This window comes from Canis lupus, chromosome 14, assembly GCF_048164855.1.
Source record: "Canis lupus baileyi chromosome 14, mCanLup2.hap1, whole genome shotgun sequence".
NCBI lineage: Eukaryota > Metazoa > Chordata > Mammalia > Carnivora > Canidae > Canis > Canis lupus.
The window spans coordinates 41,215,501-41,230,627 of NC_132851.1; the positions used below are offsets into that span (position 1 = coordinate 41,215,501).

At 50.0% G+C, this 15,127-nt stretch overlaps 1 pseudogene; it reads right to left on the reverse strand.

Annotated features, from left to right (window-relative positions):
• Positions 1 to 6,973: 6,973 nt before the first annotated feature.
• On the reverse strand, positions 6,974 to 9,534 carry LOC140603535 (TOM1-like protein 1; annotated as a pseudogene).
• Between the last annotated feature and the right edge of the window lie 5,593 nt (positions 9,535 to 15,127).

A 15,127-nucleotide genomic window follows, 5' to 3' on the forward strand; every position in this document is an offset into this window, starting at 1 on the left:
GGTGTCCACCAGGGAGACGCCGACCGTTTACATGGTCGCCCTGGGGGTTGCACGGTCTCCGGCCCTCCCTGCGTGTGCTAGAGCCGTGGGGACCCCTGGACGCCCCTCCTCCTTCACCCAGGCACCGCTTCTCGTTTGGTACCCGTGCCCCAGGCCCTTCTCCTCTGTTCCACCGTCACTACCAGGTGGCCTCAGGAGCTGCTCATCGGTCCCCTTTGTTGTCCACAGTCTCTTTCCTGGGGACCCTCTCCTGAGGGTCCCAGGTTCCTGGCATGTGTGTGCTGATGCTTCCAGCGCCCGCCTGTCTTCCGAGCTGCAGAGCCCACGGCCCGACCGCCGCCCTGCATGTCCCACGAGCGTCCCAGTAATGCGGCGTCCAGGCCCTGGCCGTGTTGGGAGGTGCTGATCGCCCAGCAGCCCCCCTGGAAACCGGGAGGCGCTCCTGGATCTTCCCAGGGCCCCCTCTACATCTAGTGCCTAACCCGCCCCCTGGGACTTCACGCTCTACTTGGGGGGGGGGTCTTCACCTCCCTGCTTCCCCGCCCCGTCCTCGTGGCCACCACCCCTCTCGGGGCTGACGCGCATGTCCCCCTGCCTCCCAGGTGAAGGCTGCTCTGGCAGCAAAAGCTGGAGGCCAGGCGCCTTGCACGAGGCTGCCCCGCATGCGTGGCTCCTGCGGGTGTCCCCGCCGTCCCGCCGTGTTCCTCTCCGCTCCGGCCTGAGCACCCCGAGCACCCTGATCGTCGGACGGCCTGCCCCGGCCTCCTGTTGGCACCACAGCGCACCTGCGCTGGCACCCAGTCTGCTGGCACCTCAGCCCCCGCCCGGCCTCCGGAACCCTGACACACACGCCTCTGCCACCTGTTAGCCAGCCAGTCCCGGGCCCAGACCCCTTCCTTGGGGTTGGCGTCCAGGGTTGGCATCGGGGCGGTCCCCTTGTCTGGCATCAGCTTCTCTCCCATCCCGGGGAGGCTGTTTCCTTCCCGACGCGGAAGCCTCTCCTGCAGTGTCCCCCTCCCCTTGTCATGGGGGGTCTCGTCCACCCTCCGCCAAATGTCTTTGCCTCCACACACTTATCCCAGGTGTAATTTCGTACTTACTTCTTTGTCACTCATTTCAGCCTGCCCCCACCCCACCCCCGGGACCATTAGCCGGACAAAGGCAGGGCCCGTGTTGGGTTGTCCCCCTGCCCAGAGAAGCCCGGCCCTCGGCATCACGCGTGGCTCCTCATTGGCACGTTTGCTGGATTTGTGATGGGATGAAGCAGCTGCAAAGTTTTTTATTTTATTTTATTTTATTTTATTTTATTTTATTTTATTTTATTTTATTTTATTATTTTTACATTTATTTATTTATTTATTTATTTATTTATTTATTTGCGAGGTTTCCGGTTAAATCCGTTATCCTGGATTTGAGCTTCCTCACCTGTATTCCACGAAGTGTCACTCTGGGATTCAGGAGATGATTACAAGGAACATCATGAGTCATCATGGTTCTTAAAAGTACCCGTTTCAGCTTTAATTAGTAGCTCTTCCTTCCCTGCCAGGAAGGGTGGAGGACGCGAGGACCCCCACTTCCTGCCACTCTCCCTCCCCACCTCCCGTTTTCCTTCTGGTACCTGATTACATCCTGGCAAAGCCTTTGCCGTCTACACCTGTTTCGCAGCCCTGACTCCCTCAGTTACTTGATCATGGTTTTCTATCGAGATGGGGGAATTGCTCACCGTCCGCATTATTTTAGGTCTTTGGTGTTAAACAACAAAATTCAGTCTTGGCTGATTCGAGCAGAGAAGGAATTGGCTGGGTGGGTGTCGGGCGACTCACAGGCGGGAAGAGGGAGGGAACCGGCCGGAAGTTGGGTGGGAACCAAGGGATGCGGAGGGACAGGGAAAACCCAGCCCAGGCCCGGCCTCGTGCAGCTGGTTAGGACGCATCTCGGGGCCTCCCTCCCTCCCGTCCTTCCTCTGTTCCCTCCGTCTTCCTCCTCTTTTCTGTCCTTAATGATCGTCCCCAATCTGAGGAGCTTTTCCAGCTTTTCGTGTGGTGCAAATGAAGTCCCCTTGTCTCTGAAACTCCGTCTCCCACTCTCAGTTGTTTGAAGGCCGGATATTTCGTTTTCTTTCGGTCTTGGTTTTTGTTTTGTTGTTTGTATCCTCAGGAATGGGGAAAAGCATGGTTGAGGCTGTGGGAAATCTTTATCAGAAGACCCGTCTTCTGGGGGATCCCTGGGTGGCCCAACGGTTTAGCGCCTGCCTTTGGCCCAGGGCGTGATCCTGGAGTCCCAGGATCGAATCCCGCATCGTGCTCCCTGCATGGAGCCTGCTTCTCCCTCTGCCTGTGTCTCTGCCTCTCTCTCTGTGTCTCTCATGAATAAATAAATAAAAATCTTTAAAAAAAAAAAAAAAAAGAAGAAGAAGACCTGTCTTCTGTTCTGTAATGTGATTTTTGTCAAATGACTTCTACGAGAATCCACTCCAGGGTCAGAGGGTGGATTCTGTTCCATGAGCTGGGAAAATTCCCTACGTTCCAGATTATTTACCCCCCACCCCATCCCACCCCACCCAAGGCCCTAGGTTCATTGAAGGGTCCTGACACCTTCATTTCTGGCGGAGAAAACAGGCCACGGGCGTCTCCTCTCTCACCCGTCCCTTCTAAGGAGCCGTTTCTATTTTCTGCCAGTTGGATGATGGGAAATACAAAGATACACCCTCAGTTCACCTCTGTCCAGATTTGGAGTAAAGTGGTTGCAGCGTAGGATTTTTTTTAAAAAAATATTTTATTTATCTATTCATGAGAGACAGAGAGAGAGAGAGAGAGAGAGGCAGAGACACAGGCAGAGGGAGAAGCAGGCTCCATGCAGGGAGCCCGACGCGGGACTCGATCCTGGGTCTCCAGGATCAGGCCCTGGGCTAAAGGCGGCGCTAAACCGCTGGATTTTTTTGTCTGGTGGGCCAGGGAGGTTGGTGGTAGAGGCTGGAGGGCGTGGGGGGAGGTCGTACTCAGGAGCTATGCTAGGCCAGAAACCCCTGCTTCGTTCCTCTGCGGCCCCTCCCCTTGTTTGATGTGGGTGAAGTGTCTGCTAATTGCTCGACTCTGGACGTTGGCGGAGGGAGAGGCCCTGAGAGTCTCCACGGGCCCCAGTATCCCGATATTGCACCTGTCACCTCCTCTGGCTCAGGTTGGGTTTCTGTCACTTGTGAACTGGACCGTGCGCACACGGGCAATGCCGTAGGTGGAGGAGGCAGCCGTTTCCCGTGCGAATGAGGGGCCCAGCCTGCAGCCTAGGAGCTTCGTACCTGGTCTGCAAGAGATGGCCGGTGGGGGGGCGGGGGGAGAGTCAGGAGCATCTTTCTTCAGCGGCTCGTTGGATCCTCTGCTTAACTGCTCCCCTTGCAACCTCGTGGAGCGATGACAAGCATAAAGCGACCCGGCCCAGACTGGGTAATTTTAAGAGTGCTGTGGTGCTCGGTGCGATGCGCCAACTTGGCCAAGCCCAACTATCTGGTCAAATACCACCCTAGATGTTGCTGTGAAGGTGGTTTTGGATGCGATCAACATGGCAGTCAGTAGGTTTGAGTGAAGCAGATCACCCTCCAGGACACGCTCGGGCACAGTGGGAGGCCTTCAGGGGAGAGACTGAGCTCCCTCCCTCCCGACAGGCTGCCCCACAGTGCGGGCCTCCTGGCTGGCCCACCTGCCACCTCCCACCTTCGTGTCCGCGCAGCCGCTTCCTTAGCGTCCCCCCCTCGGTGTACCCGTGCTTGCACCTGCCGCAGCCGACGGCTGCTGCTTCCCTGGAGGACCCCACTCAATACAGGCGGGAGGACTGCATGCCACGGTCACCACGGATGCCCAGTGGGTCTCCTAAGGGCCAGGCCACTTTGTCTCCTGTGGACCCGTGTGGGGTTTGCCGAGGTGAGTTTGCTGCTGAGGGGGGCCGACTCTGTGGTCAGGCTGCCTTGTTTCAATCCCCAGTGCCCCCCTCCTTGCTGGCGACTTGGGCAGTCGATGTGGCCTCTGTGCACCCCGGTTTCCCCACGTGTGAGACGGGACGGAGGTTCGGATTGTGTACAGATCGAGGTGACACCTACAAAGGGATCGGAATAGCTTCTGATACAGTAGATCCTGGGGAACCTCGCAGATGCACTGTGGCCTCGCATCCGAGCCCCGATGGGGGGGGCCACCACTGCCGCCAGCCTGCCATCCCCGTCTAAGTGGGCCGCACCCAGAGGAGGAGATGCAGGGGACAAGCCCCGCATGCAGGTGGTGTCACGCTTCACCTCGGGTGTGGGCTTGGGGCTCCGCGAGCAGGGTACCAGGCTGCAGGGAGCTTGCGCCACCCCCACCCCCCCGGCACCGGGCACCAGGCACTGTCTTGTGGGGTGTTGGCGGGGAGGCCCGAGGCAGCCAGGCCTGGCAGCAGCAGCTTCTGCCCAGAAGCGCCCTGAGCTCAGGGACAAGGACCCCGGTCGGCTGGGGCCCGGGGCGCGAGGCGGGCTGGCCACCTGCTGCCTCCTCGGCCCAGCGCGGGCGCCCCGTGCCCCTGGTGCCTGTGGGGGTGGAGGCCGGCCGGTAGGCGCGGGGTGGGCCGCGGAGCTCGGTGCATTAGGGCCCAGGTGGCCGAGCCGCTCCCCTTAGGCTGGCGGTACTGGAAGCCTGCACGTCGGGGGCACCCGCTGAGCCGGCCCTCTTTGGTTTTAATAGTAATCCCGTTGTCTCTGTTCCGACTAGAAATACTAAGTTGCAGTAAAAAAGGGTAGAGAAAGGAACATTTAGTATGAGAAAGAATAACAGAAAATCGCCAGGACTCAAAGACAACCTGATACCGAGCCCTGGGACTCGTGAGGGCGCCTGAAATGTGACTGAACTCCCATCATCAAGGCTTTCATAAGTGACATTGTGAACCAGAATATTTATAAAGCAGTACAAATTGACTTTTTTTTAATTCCAACGTTGTGCTTATTTATTTATTAAAGGTTTTATTTATTTACTCACGAGACACAGAGAGGGAGGCAGAGACACAGGCAGAGGGAGAAGCAGGCTCCCTGCAGGGAGCACGATGCAGGATTCGATCCCGGGACCCCGGGGTCACGCCCTGAGCCAAAGGCAGGTGCTAAACCGCTGAGCCCCCCAGGGGCCTCTCAAGGTTGTATTTAAATTCAAGATGGTTAACATATAGTGTAGTGTTGGTTTCAGGAGTAGAATTTAGTGATTCATCACTTACAGGCACCACCCAGTGCTCATCCCCACAAGTGCTGTCCTGAGTGCCCGTCACCCAGTTACCCCACCCCGCGCCCCGCTCCCCTCCTGCAACCCTCAGTTCTCTGTAGTTAAGAGTTGCTTGTGGTCTGTCTCCTTCTCTGTTTTTATCTTATTTTGTTTTTCCTCCCCTTCCCCTGTGTTCATCTGCGAAGAAGTACAAATTGACTTTCCCATTCGATTTTAGTTAAACGAAGGCACTCCACAGTCCTATTATTTTGTAGGAAAATACTCTTCATCTGCTCTTCTCACAGCTGCGTGGTATCTTCTCTTCCAAATGTGGGAAGGCCTGTGAACCACCACATGCTATAATATAACTAAGCTGGCTGGCGCTTGTACAACGCATTTTTCTTCTGCTGAAGTTTCAAGGGAGTATGTGTTAAACCAAGTTCTGGGATAAAGCTTGCACTATGGTCAGGAACCGGTAAGGTCACACCGGTTGGCCACTTTTCTGTTTTTATTTTATTATTTTATTTTATTTTAATTAATTAATTAATTAATTAATTGGCTACTCTTCTGTTTTTATTTTATTTTATTTTAATTAATTAATTAATTAATTAATTAATTTTTTTTGGCTACTCTTCTGTTAAACTGCATTATTGCAGGAGAGAAATGGTCTACCATGTTTTTTCAGGCACAGGTGGGTCTTGTCTTCTGAGTTTCAAAGCTGCCCAGGGCCACCTTCTGGAGGATTGGCACCTCTAATGTAGTTAATGGGCCGATCATCACTTTCACCTCAACAGTCACTGTGACTTAGAGCTCTTTTATGGTGATAAACATCAGGCTTTTTTTTTTTCCTTTTCCTTTTTTAAAATTTTTATTTATTTATGATAGTCACAGAGAGAGAGAGAGAGAGAGAGAGAGAGAGAGGCAGAGACACAGGCAGAGGGAGAAGCAGGCTCCATGCACCGGGAGCCCGACGTGGGATTCGATCCTGGGTCCCCAGGATCACGTCCTGGGCCACAGGCAGGCACTAAACCGCTGCACCACCCAGGGATCCCCTTTTTTCCTTTTTCATACATAGCTTCTGTAGTGACAGCAGGAGCTAAGGACTCGAACCCCATCACCCCGTAGTACTTGGGTGGCTGGAGATCATTCTTTGCCGTTGCCGAGTGATTATTGGGCAAAGATGACAGTCTTCGGCTCGATGGTGTTGCTGGAATGGCCTAGCGGCTACGGTAGGAACACTGCATTTGAATGTTTTGAAAAACTCTCATATGTAGGACTCCAGGTGAGGCTTTGGCTGGCCCTTTGGGGAAACGGGGGTGTTTCTGTGTTTACCAAGGCCAACAGACCCACCTGTGGAGGAAGGCTAGGTTTCAAGTTGTTCGTTATAGCAGGACTTTAAGTCTGAAAGCTGAGCAGTCGTGGCGCCGGGCTCTCCCAGAGTGGCCCCGTGCAGTGGAGGGCTGGGATTAGGTCAAGGAGATCACAGGATGGGTTTTGCTGGTGGTGTGGGCATCTTCCCTCTGGTTCTTGTTTTGCTCCAAAATCCTTTGATGTTTTCTTTTTTTTTTTTTAAAGATTTTATTTATTCATCAGAGAGAGAGAGAGAGAGAGAGGCAGAGACACAGGCAGAGGGAGAAGCAGGCTCCATGCAGGGAGCCCGACGTGGGACTCAATCCCGGGACTCCAGGATCCTGCCCTGGGCTGGAGGCGGTGCTAAACCGCTGAGCCACTTGCGCTGCCCTCTTTGATGTTTTCAAGTAAGGCTGTCACATCCAGGGACATTTAATCCATTGAATTAGCTCAACGGTGACATCTGCATTCTCCACTACCGTGAGCAGGTTCACCATCCTGTTCTGCGTCTCCTGACCCATCGTATAAGGTTTCCGCAGTAGCTCTGTGTCTTCATGGTTTTCGGACCCAGGAAGACAGTGGGTCTGCCTCAGTTGGGCGGACAGCACCGTCATGTTCATTGTCACCACATCCAATTCGCTGTGCAGTTGTCCAGTCTGTTTGGGACCGATGTAACAGTAGAGCTCTGGAGAGCAGTTCAAAAAGAAGGGCTGGTGGGGTAGGTGTCCATGAGGTCTGGGCGGTTGCTTGTCTTGCCGATTCAGCCTCAGCATCTGAGGGAGGAAAATGAACCCCTTCCTTGAGAAGGTCGGGGTACACATCTCTCACTGCTCTTATGTCTGTTCCTCCTGGGAAACGCTGTCACCAAATCTTAATGAAACTTAAAGATTCTATACTGAATGTCTAATAGCAGAATGTATCTGGTATCCAGTAGCTTAACTAGATTATCTTTCATGAATTCCTTCTTCACAGTATTGGAAACTTGGACCACAGTCCTGCACGGACGGGCATGTCAGTAAGTGACCAGTAAGTTGGAGTTCTTTATGATTGTGGTTTTTGGAAATCCTTCACTTCAGAGTTCTTATTGCATCTTTTCACCCATGATGGGCAGTGCTGTTTTTTTTTATTTTTATTTTTATTTTTTTTTAATTTTATTTATTTATGATAGTCACAGAGAGAGAGAGAGAGAGAGAGAGAGAGAGGCAGAGACACAGGCAGAGGGAGAAGCAGGCTCCATGCACCGGGAGCCCGATGTGGGAATCGATCCTGGGTCTCCAGGATCGCGCCCTAGGCCAAAGGCAGGCGCCAAACCGCTGCGCCACCCAGGGATCCCGGCAGTGCTGTTTATGTCACACAGGAACTGGCCCCCGTCTTCAGCCTGAATGCTAGCATATATGGCCTTTCTGTATTTTGGGGTGCTCTGTCCATCACTTGTAGGCTACGGATATGGCACATTGTTTCAGAGGCAGGATTCTGGGCATCCTATGATCGAGTCACTCAACACAGAAGGGTCTTCGTAGAACACCACTTAGGGATCCAGCCACAAAGGACACCCTTGGTGGGAAGCGTGGTTGGGAAAAAATGGAGAGTCAGAATCTTGTTCTTCAGCATGAGGCCCTACTCCCGCAGAACACTCGTGTGTGGCCTGTTCCAAATGCTTCAGATCGTTTGCGTTCCAGTTTAACTTCCAGACTTGAGCTTTGCAGAGTGTGCACTGCTAGAGCTCTTTCACGGGAAGAAGGCTCCTCTTGCTGTGCCCTGGGGTGGTAGCAGGTTAGGAACTCCTTCTCCCCTGGTCACAGTCCTGCAAGGCCCGCAGATGTGAGCTCCACTGGCCACCTGAGCCCGGACATCTAGAGGTGCCCCTTGGCTGGTGTAAAAATCAGGGTGCCAGAGGAGGGCCTGAGCTCCTTGATACCAGTGAGCTGCAAGAGGCAGAGAGAGAGAAGGAAGACGGGCCCGCCGGCCGCCATCCCTGGAGAGCATTTCAGCAGGCTCCTCGCTGTATATTAGATTAGCTGCCTGCCCCTCGGGCCACCGCCTTCAGACCAGCAAATATGCCTCCTTTCGCAGAGAGTCTGGGCACTTTTTAATCTGGACCCTGGGGCAAGATGAGTCCTCTAGAAATGTTCTCAGTTTGCAGTATAGCTTTGTGGGTCCAGTCGACGCAAGTTCTGTTGATTTTCGAAGCACCATGCTTTGGGGCTTGTCTCTCAGGCGCAGGGCTTAAGACGTGGGGTTCCCAACGTTAGAGTCAAAACTTTTACTCCTCAAGAAGAAGCAGCTGAGCATTTTGAGTTCCTTCCATGTTGTGAGTTGTCACCCTGGAGTATGATTTATGGTGAGATTTGTCTCAGCTTCTCCTACCCGCTTGGATGTAGGTTTCTTCTCATTTTTTGGACGTGTAGGAGTCTCTCAGCTAGCTTTTTTTTTTTTTTTTTCAGAGGAGGTTGTGCCATATGTAGGTGTAGATTTGGCGTGTCCACGGGAGGAGGCAAGTTCAGGATTTTCCCGCGTGACCATCATGAACCAGAATATCTGTAGTGTGTATACATATTTGAACCCATAAAGGTCAGATGGTTTAGCACTCGTTGGTGCCAGCCATCAAAATAGGATTGAAGTAGCTTTGGCAAAACATCTCCTGGAACTTGTTTTGGTTTAAGGAGGTTAATCAGAGATTTTATTCTTCTTCTGTGGAGGCTGTGCAGCATTGCCCAGGTCCCTGCTTGAGGTAAAAGGGCTTAGTCCCCTGGCTACTGAGAAGGTTGTTGGCTAACGTCTGTCTCTGGAAATTGCCACCTGCTGGAGAAAGAGCCTTCTTGCCCAAGGTCACACCCCTTTGGGGGCAGCCCTCGTCCGTGGTGCTGAAATATCCACGCTCCTCCCCCGCTTCCCTGGCTGGGGAGAACTCGGAAGGGCTGTTCCTGCACCAGACTTGCCTGTGGGGTCGGCTGAGACCTTGTTGTACCTGCTCCATAGCCCAGCTTCTCCCCTGCCCTGTCCTGCTCCCATCCTTTTCTTCCGTGGGTATTGAACCAAGGGCAGTCCCAAATATGCCTCTGTACCTAAGTCAGCCTCTCAGAATTTGCTTCCTGGGGAATGCAACCAGGTCTCAGCGGGAGGTGAAAAAATATAGTTCTCAGATCCTTACCATGTGAGAAGATACTCACTTTTTTTTTTTAAAGATTTTATTTATTCATTCATAGAGACACAGAGAGAGAATGAGAGGCAGAGACACAGTCAGAGGGAGAAGCAGGCTCCATGCAGGGAGCCCGACATGGGACTCGATCCCAGGTCTCCAGGATCACGCCCTGGGCTGAAGGCAGCGCTAAACCACTGAGCCACCCGGGCTGCCCGAAGATACTTTTGAGATACTCTGCCTTTGATCATTAAAAAGGAAAGAAAAGAAATGACTCTTTTGGAAATTCGCTGGGTCTTTCTGCGGAGCTGCACGCTCTGCTGTGTACTGTTTCCCTTTACTTAACTAACTTTCACCCTGGTTTTAATTTATCTCAAAATACGAATAGCCAGGCCGACTTGAACCCTTTTTGCAAGTGAAATTTGTTGCAGAACAGAAAATTACACGAGGAGCCGGGAGGACAAGGCATTTGTTGGAACGGGAAACTCAGAACGTTATAGCAGAAGGGAGTACTTCTGGTAATGATGCGTGGGGTTGAAGCGATGTGAAAGGGAAATCATTTAACCATGTAAATTGAATGAAGGAGCATCCCATGAGAATGACCCCAGGCCCCAGTTTTCAGGAAAAGAAAATGGTGGGTATTGGAATGAGGTCACCCCAGTGCATGTGGGACATTGGGTCTATCGGTCCACTTGGGTTTGGCATCCTGGTTTAATTCTCTACTGGAGCATGAATTAGTTTTCATCTCAACAGCCCTCCAGCTTCTCAGAGGGTAAAAATATAGGCCCATTTTATAACAGACTGCAAGATATCTCCGGGTAGGAGCAATTTTAGGGAAAAAGGATTTTCGCAAACAAATTGGCGACTCCATTTGACCTGGAGTCTCAATTAAAGGTTTCAGTAACAGGTTAAAACAATTGCATTTGCTGGAGACAAGGAAGAGGAGGAAGAGCTGTTACTGTTGTCATTGTTTTTTTGTTTTTTTTTTTTTCTCTAATATTTCCTAACCAAGCAACTGCTTTGGGATAATAACAAAATGATTTCACTATGGAAAAAATGCAGAGAAGAGAAACTGGAGCCATTTGATTGGCTAATAATGAACATAAAGGACTTCATGCTTGTTGAATGGCAGATTGAAATCCAGTGTGTATTCATGCAGATCTTATGGGGGTGGTATTGGATTGGACCACAAATTAGTGCTGGCATTAATGAGATGGAGGCTGTAAAATACAGAGAGTTCCAATAACCATGATCTCTGATAAGGCCCGATTGAAAGCACCCAGACCTTTCAGACAAGTTCTGTGTGAGAGCAGAGCAATAAACAACAAAGAGACATTATTCAAAATGGGGGAAAACTGGGGATTATATAACGGACTGAAGTGGTGTTAGAACGCTTGGTTAAAATGACACAGCACAGCTGAGTGACAAACAGAGCCTTGCCTAGAATAATGATTTTTAGAAACAGACACTGTTTAGATGCTACTCAAATGATCAGAGAGAAAAATTATGCCTTTTTATTGTAGGGAAGTTGGTCTAAATGAGGAACTGCTCTGTGGCAATACCACCGCCGCTACCCTTAATGCTAATCACCTTCCATGTGATGTGTATTGTGATTTATGGTTTATGACGCTCTTAACATTTGTTATCCTGTTCTGGCCTCACAATGTTTGCACACCAATAGTTGAATACATGTCTGTGCACCCGGTTAGCTCTTGCATTCCATGACTGCAGGAACTGGATCTTACTCATTTTACGAAGCTTCTCCTCTTTTGTTTGTGAATTCTCCAAATCAATTTGTTTCCAAGAACACTGCCAGGTGAAAAATCTCTCTTTTCCAGCATTTCCGGGATTATCTGGCATACATAACAAAGGCTATTATGGCAAAATTATATTACGTAATGACATTAGGTTGACAAATGAACAGAAGACGCCGTGTGCTGTTAACGTGGGTGGCTTGCGTTTGCATGAGTGGAGTTCTTGGGTTACCTCAGTCTGCAAAACTCGTCCATACCTGCTGTGGGTGTGTTCTCTTTCCTAGGCTGACCAGCAAGGTTTCGATGTGCACGTGTGCTCCTTGTAGAACCGCGTGGCTTCCTGGAGCTCTGTCAGTAACTTTTCAGGAGTTTGTCTTCATGTTGTCTTAGGTGAACCGGCTGGTGGCTCTCCTGCTGGAGCTCCCCGTGCTTATTTGCTACTCAAACTCCAGTCTTTTATTTCCTGAGCCTCTAGCAAAGCCTTGAGTTCTAAAGTAGCTGTGGCCTGCTTTTTGTTGAGGGCACACGCAAGGCGTTACTATAGAGAGAACTTATTTCATTTCCTTGATGGTCACCATCTTGGATTTGTTCTTCCACATTCTCATTTTCCACATAACCTGAGTTATTTCTGTCTTTCAAGGGCCTCATCAGATACGCTGGCCTTTAACCTGCCTTTTTGTAACCTCTCCTTCCTGCAGAAATTTGTTGGGTGTTCAGCACAGAGCCTGACATACAGTGTTTGTTTATTTAGTAAATATTGAAATGAGTTGAAGTACCCTCCACGAGAGGCCCTTCTATATTCATTGAATATATAAGAACAGTTAAACCAAGAGATTATATCTATGACCTTAGATAAAAATTTACAGCTGAGGAGACCCTTAGAAATCAACTAAGCTTCTCTACTGCATCCCCATTGTTTGTTTTGATAAGAAAATTAAGTTAGAAGGAAATTGGCTTTGCCAGTATCTAGCACTCAGGGGGTGGTTTCATAAAGGCTAGAACCCTGAGCAATGGTTGTTGTCTGTGTCCCCATATGTCTTCCTCAAGGTTAAACACAGTAGACATAGAGACACTCCTGTGTGCATCATATTGATCTTGATTTCAACATCTTTCTCCCAGGCGTGGCGTGCCAATGGCTTTTTATTTACATCCCTTGGTGATTTCATGTCTTTCTATACCAGGAATTTAAGAAATGTCAGGGAAGGAGAGGCTGGAAAACTTCCTGAACTGGCTGTCATGGAATCGTAGAATCTTGAGGTCAGAAGAGGTTATACAGGTCACCCAGAGCAGCCATGCTCTAAAATTTGAATCCCCATCTACGACATTCTGACAACTGGTCAGTCAGATTCTATCGGAACATTCCTAGCCTCTCTCTTTGGGCAGAGCCGACTCTTGGGATTTTGCCTGAAAGCCGTCTTCCTGGAGCCTCCACGTGAGGACCCAAGTCTACCCCTTTGGGGACGCTCAGAAATACTGAATTTCTGGTCCCTATGGCAGTTCTTCCAGTGTGCTTCTCCATGATGTTTCTCTTTCTATATCAACGTTTTTTTCTTTTTTTTTTTTTCCTACCACTGTTTCCCAGCCTTTTGAAATCCAAGGCAGACACTGAAGATATTTGCAGAGCACCCTGGGGTGAACCCGAGGGGAATTAGGGATGTCTGTCTGGGGAGTGGTGAAAAACTCATTACGTTTTTTCACTATAGTATATAATTATGATAAAATAAAGTACAAACGATTAGGGAACATGTTAAATATTGAAATTGTAGGAAGCTTCCAAATAAAATCTTTTCAAAGGTTTGAAAATGAAACTTAGCTTGATTCCACGAACATAACCTTTAATACCAGGTTTTATGTTTGAAATGGCTACTTATAATTCCCGATCAAGACTCGTTAATGATGAATTCTTCAAATTTTCAATAGTCGAGATGGACAAGAAGCTGTGATTAAGAATTCAATACCGTTTTTTTCCCCACCTATGAAAAACAGAGTAGTTGAAATTATACTTAATTAAAGACTCTAATACCGCTCTCTTTACTTTCATTGACAAATATAATGTTGAAATTTCTAATGTTGTTGAGAAAGGACTTCTACTCTGATTGCACTTTCATGTTAAGTATTTCAAAATATGCTGGAACTCTGCTTTGCAGAATGCACATGCGTTGTTCGAGCAGACATCCAGCAGTACGGAAGCCTCCCGGAGGGGTACATCGGTGCACAGACACAGAGGGAAGTAGTTGCATGTGAAGGAAGAGACCCTGAGCAGCATGAGTCATACCCACTGGAGCAGCTGGAAGGCTCCTCCACCTCCGCCCCCCCCTCCCCCCACCTCTAGCCAGGAGCAGGTGGGTAACTGTGCTCTCTGGGCACCTGGAGTGGGAACTACTTCGGCAACGGCATCTCCACCTCTCAAGATGGGCAGCTGTGCTCTGCCTCTGGCTGCCAAGGTAGATGTAGAGGTGATAGATCTTGTTTGTGCTCAGTACATCCAGGCTGAGTAGCAAGTGCCAAATGTCACTTTTAATGTTTTCCCATTGGGGGACCGTGAAAGACATCCTGACCCCACTGTGCTTGGACAGTGCTTGCACAGACCGACCAGAGCTGCCTGGGCCGGAGCTGGCCGGCATAGGGTCTTTGGCTGTCCAGGTCCTGCTCAAGAGCTGAGTGATCTAGCTCCAGGCACAGCTTTAAACAGTTCGGAGCACACCATGATGCCAGAGGCGCGTGGCCTGGGAAGATCTCTTGGACATTGCTTCCATGGTGTGCATTCAGATTCTTTCATCATCATGGTCTTTCTCTGAGGTCATGTCTGATTGATCTCCATCCTTTTCACAGCCTGATGCCCAAACTTTGAACACTAGGTGCAAACTAATCAGCAACAGAGAACCCCCGTCCACCAGCCCCAGGGATCTTTACCTCTTTAGACATTGATACAGTGCTTCTAAGATGCATTCCTGGCACCTACATCATGCCATCTCGTATTAAGCTTCTTGAATATTTTAGCTTTTTTTTTTTTATAGACTACATTTTTTAAATTTTTATTTATTTATGATAGTCACACACACACACACAGAGAGGCAGAGACACAGGCAGAGGGAGAAGCAGGCTCCATGCACCGGGAGCCCGACGTGGGATTCGATCCCGGGTCTCCAGGATCGCGCCCTGGGCCAAAGGCAGGCGCCAAACCGCTGTGCCACCGAGGGATCCCCAATATTTTAGCTTTTAAGTGGCTAACTTTGTCTTAAAGAAAAAAAAAAAAGCCTGCTCCCCTGGCCACAAATGATTAGGCCAGTGATTTTTGTAAGAGTTAAAGGCAAAATCTTGGTTGAATACAGGGAGACCAGCTGCCTCTGAGGTGACAAAACTGAGCCACATAGATGGCAGCATGTCCTCTTGCTTTGCTTAAGGAGGGTGAGTACAAATGCTAGGTACATGAGGAGGAGGCGTGTTACTCTTTGTGAACTTAAAGAACCTTCAGGTACTCCATGACCAAGAGCTTGGACATTTTTCTTTTTTTCTTTTTTTTTTTTTTAATTTAAAGATTTTATTTATTCATGAGAGACACAGAGAAGGAGAGAGGCAGAGACACAGGCAGAGGGAGAAGCAGGCTCCATGCAGGGAGCCCAACGGGACAAGATTCTGGGTCCCCAGGATCACGCCCTGGGCTGAAGGCGGAGCTA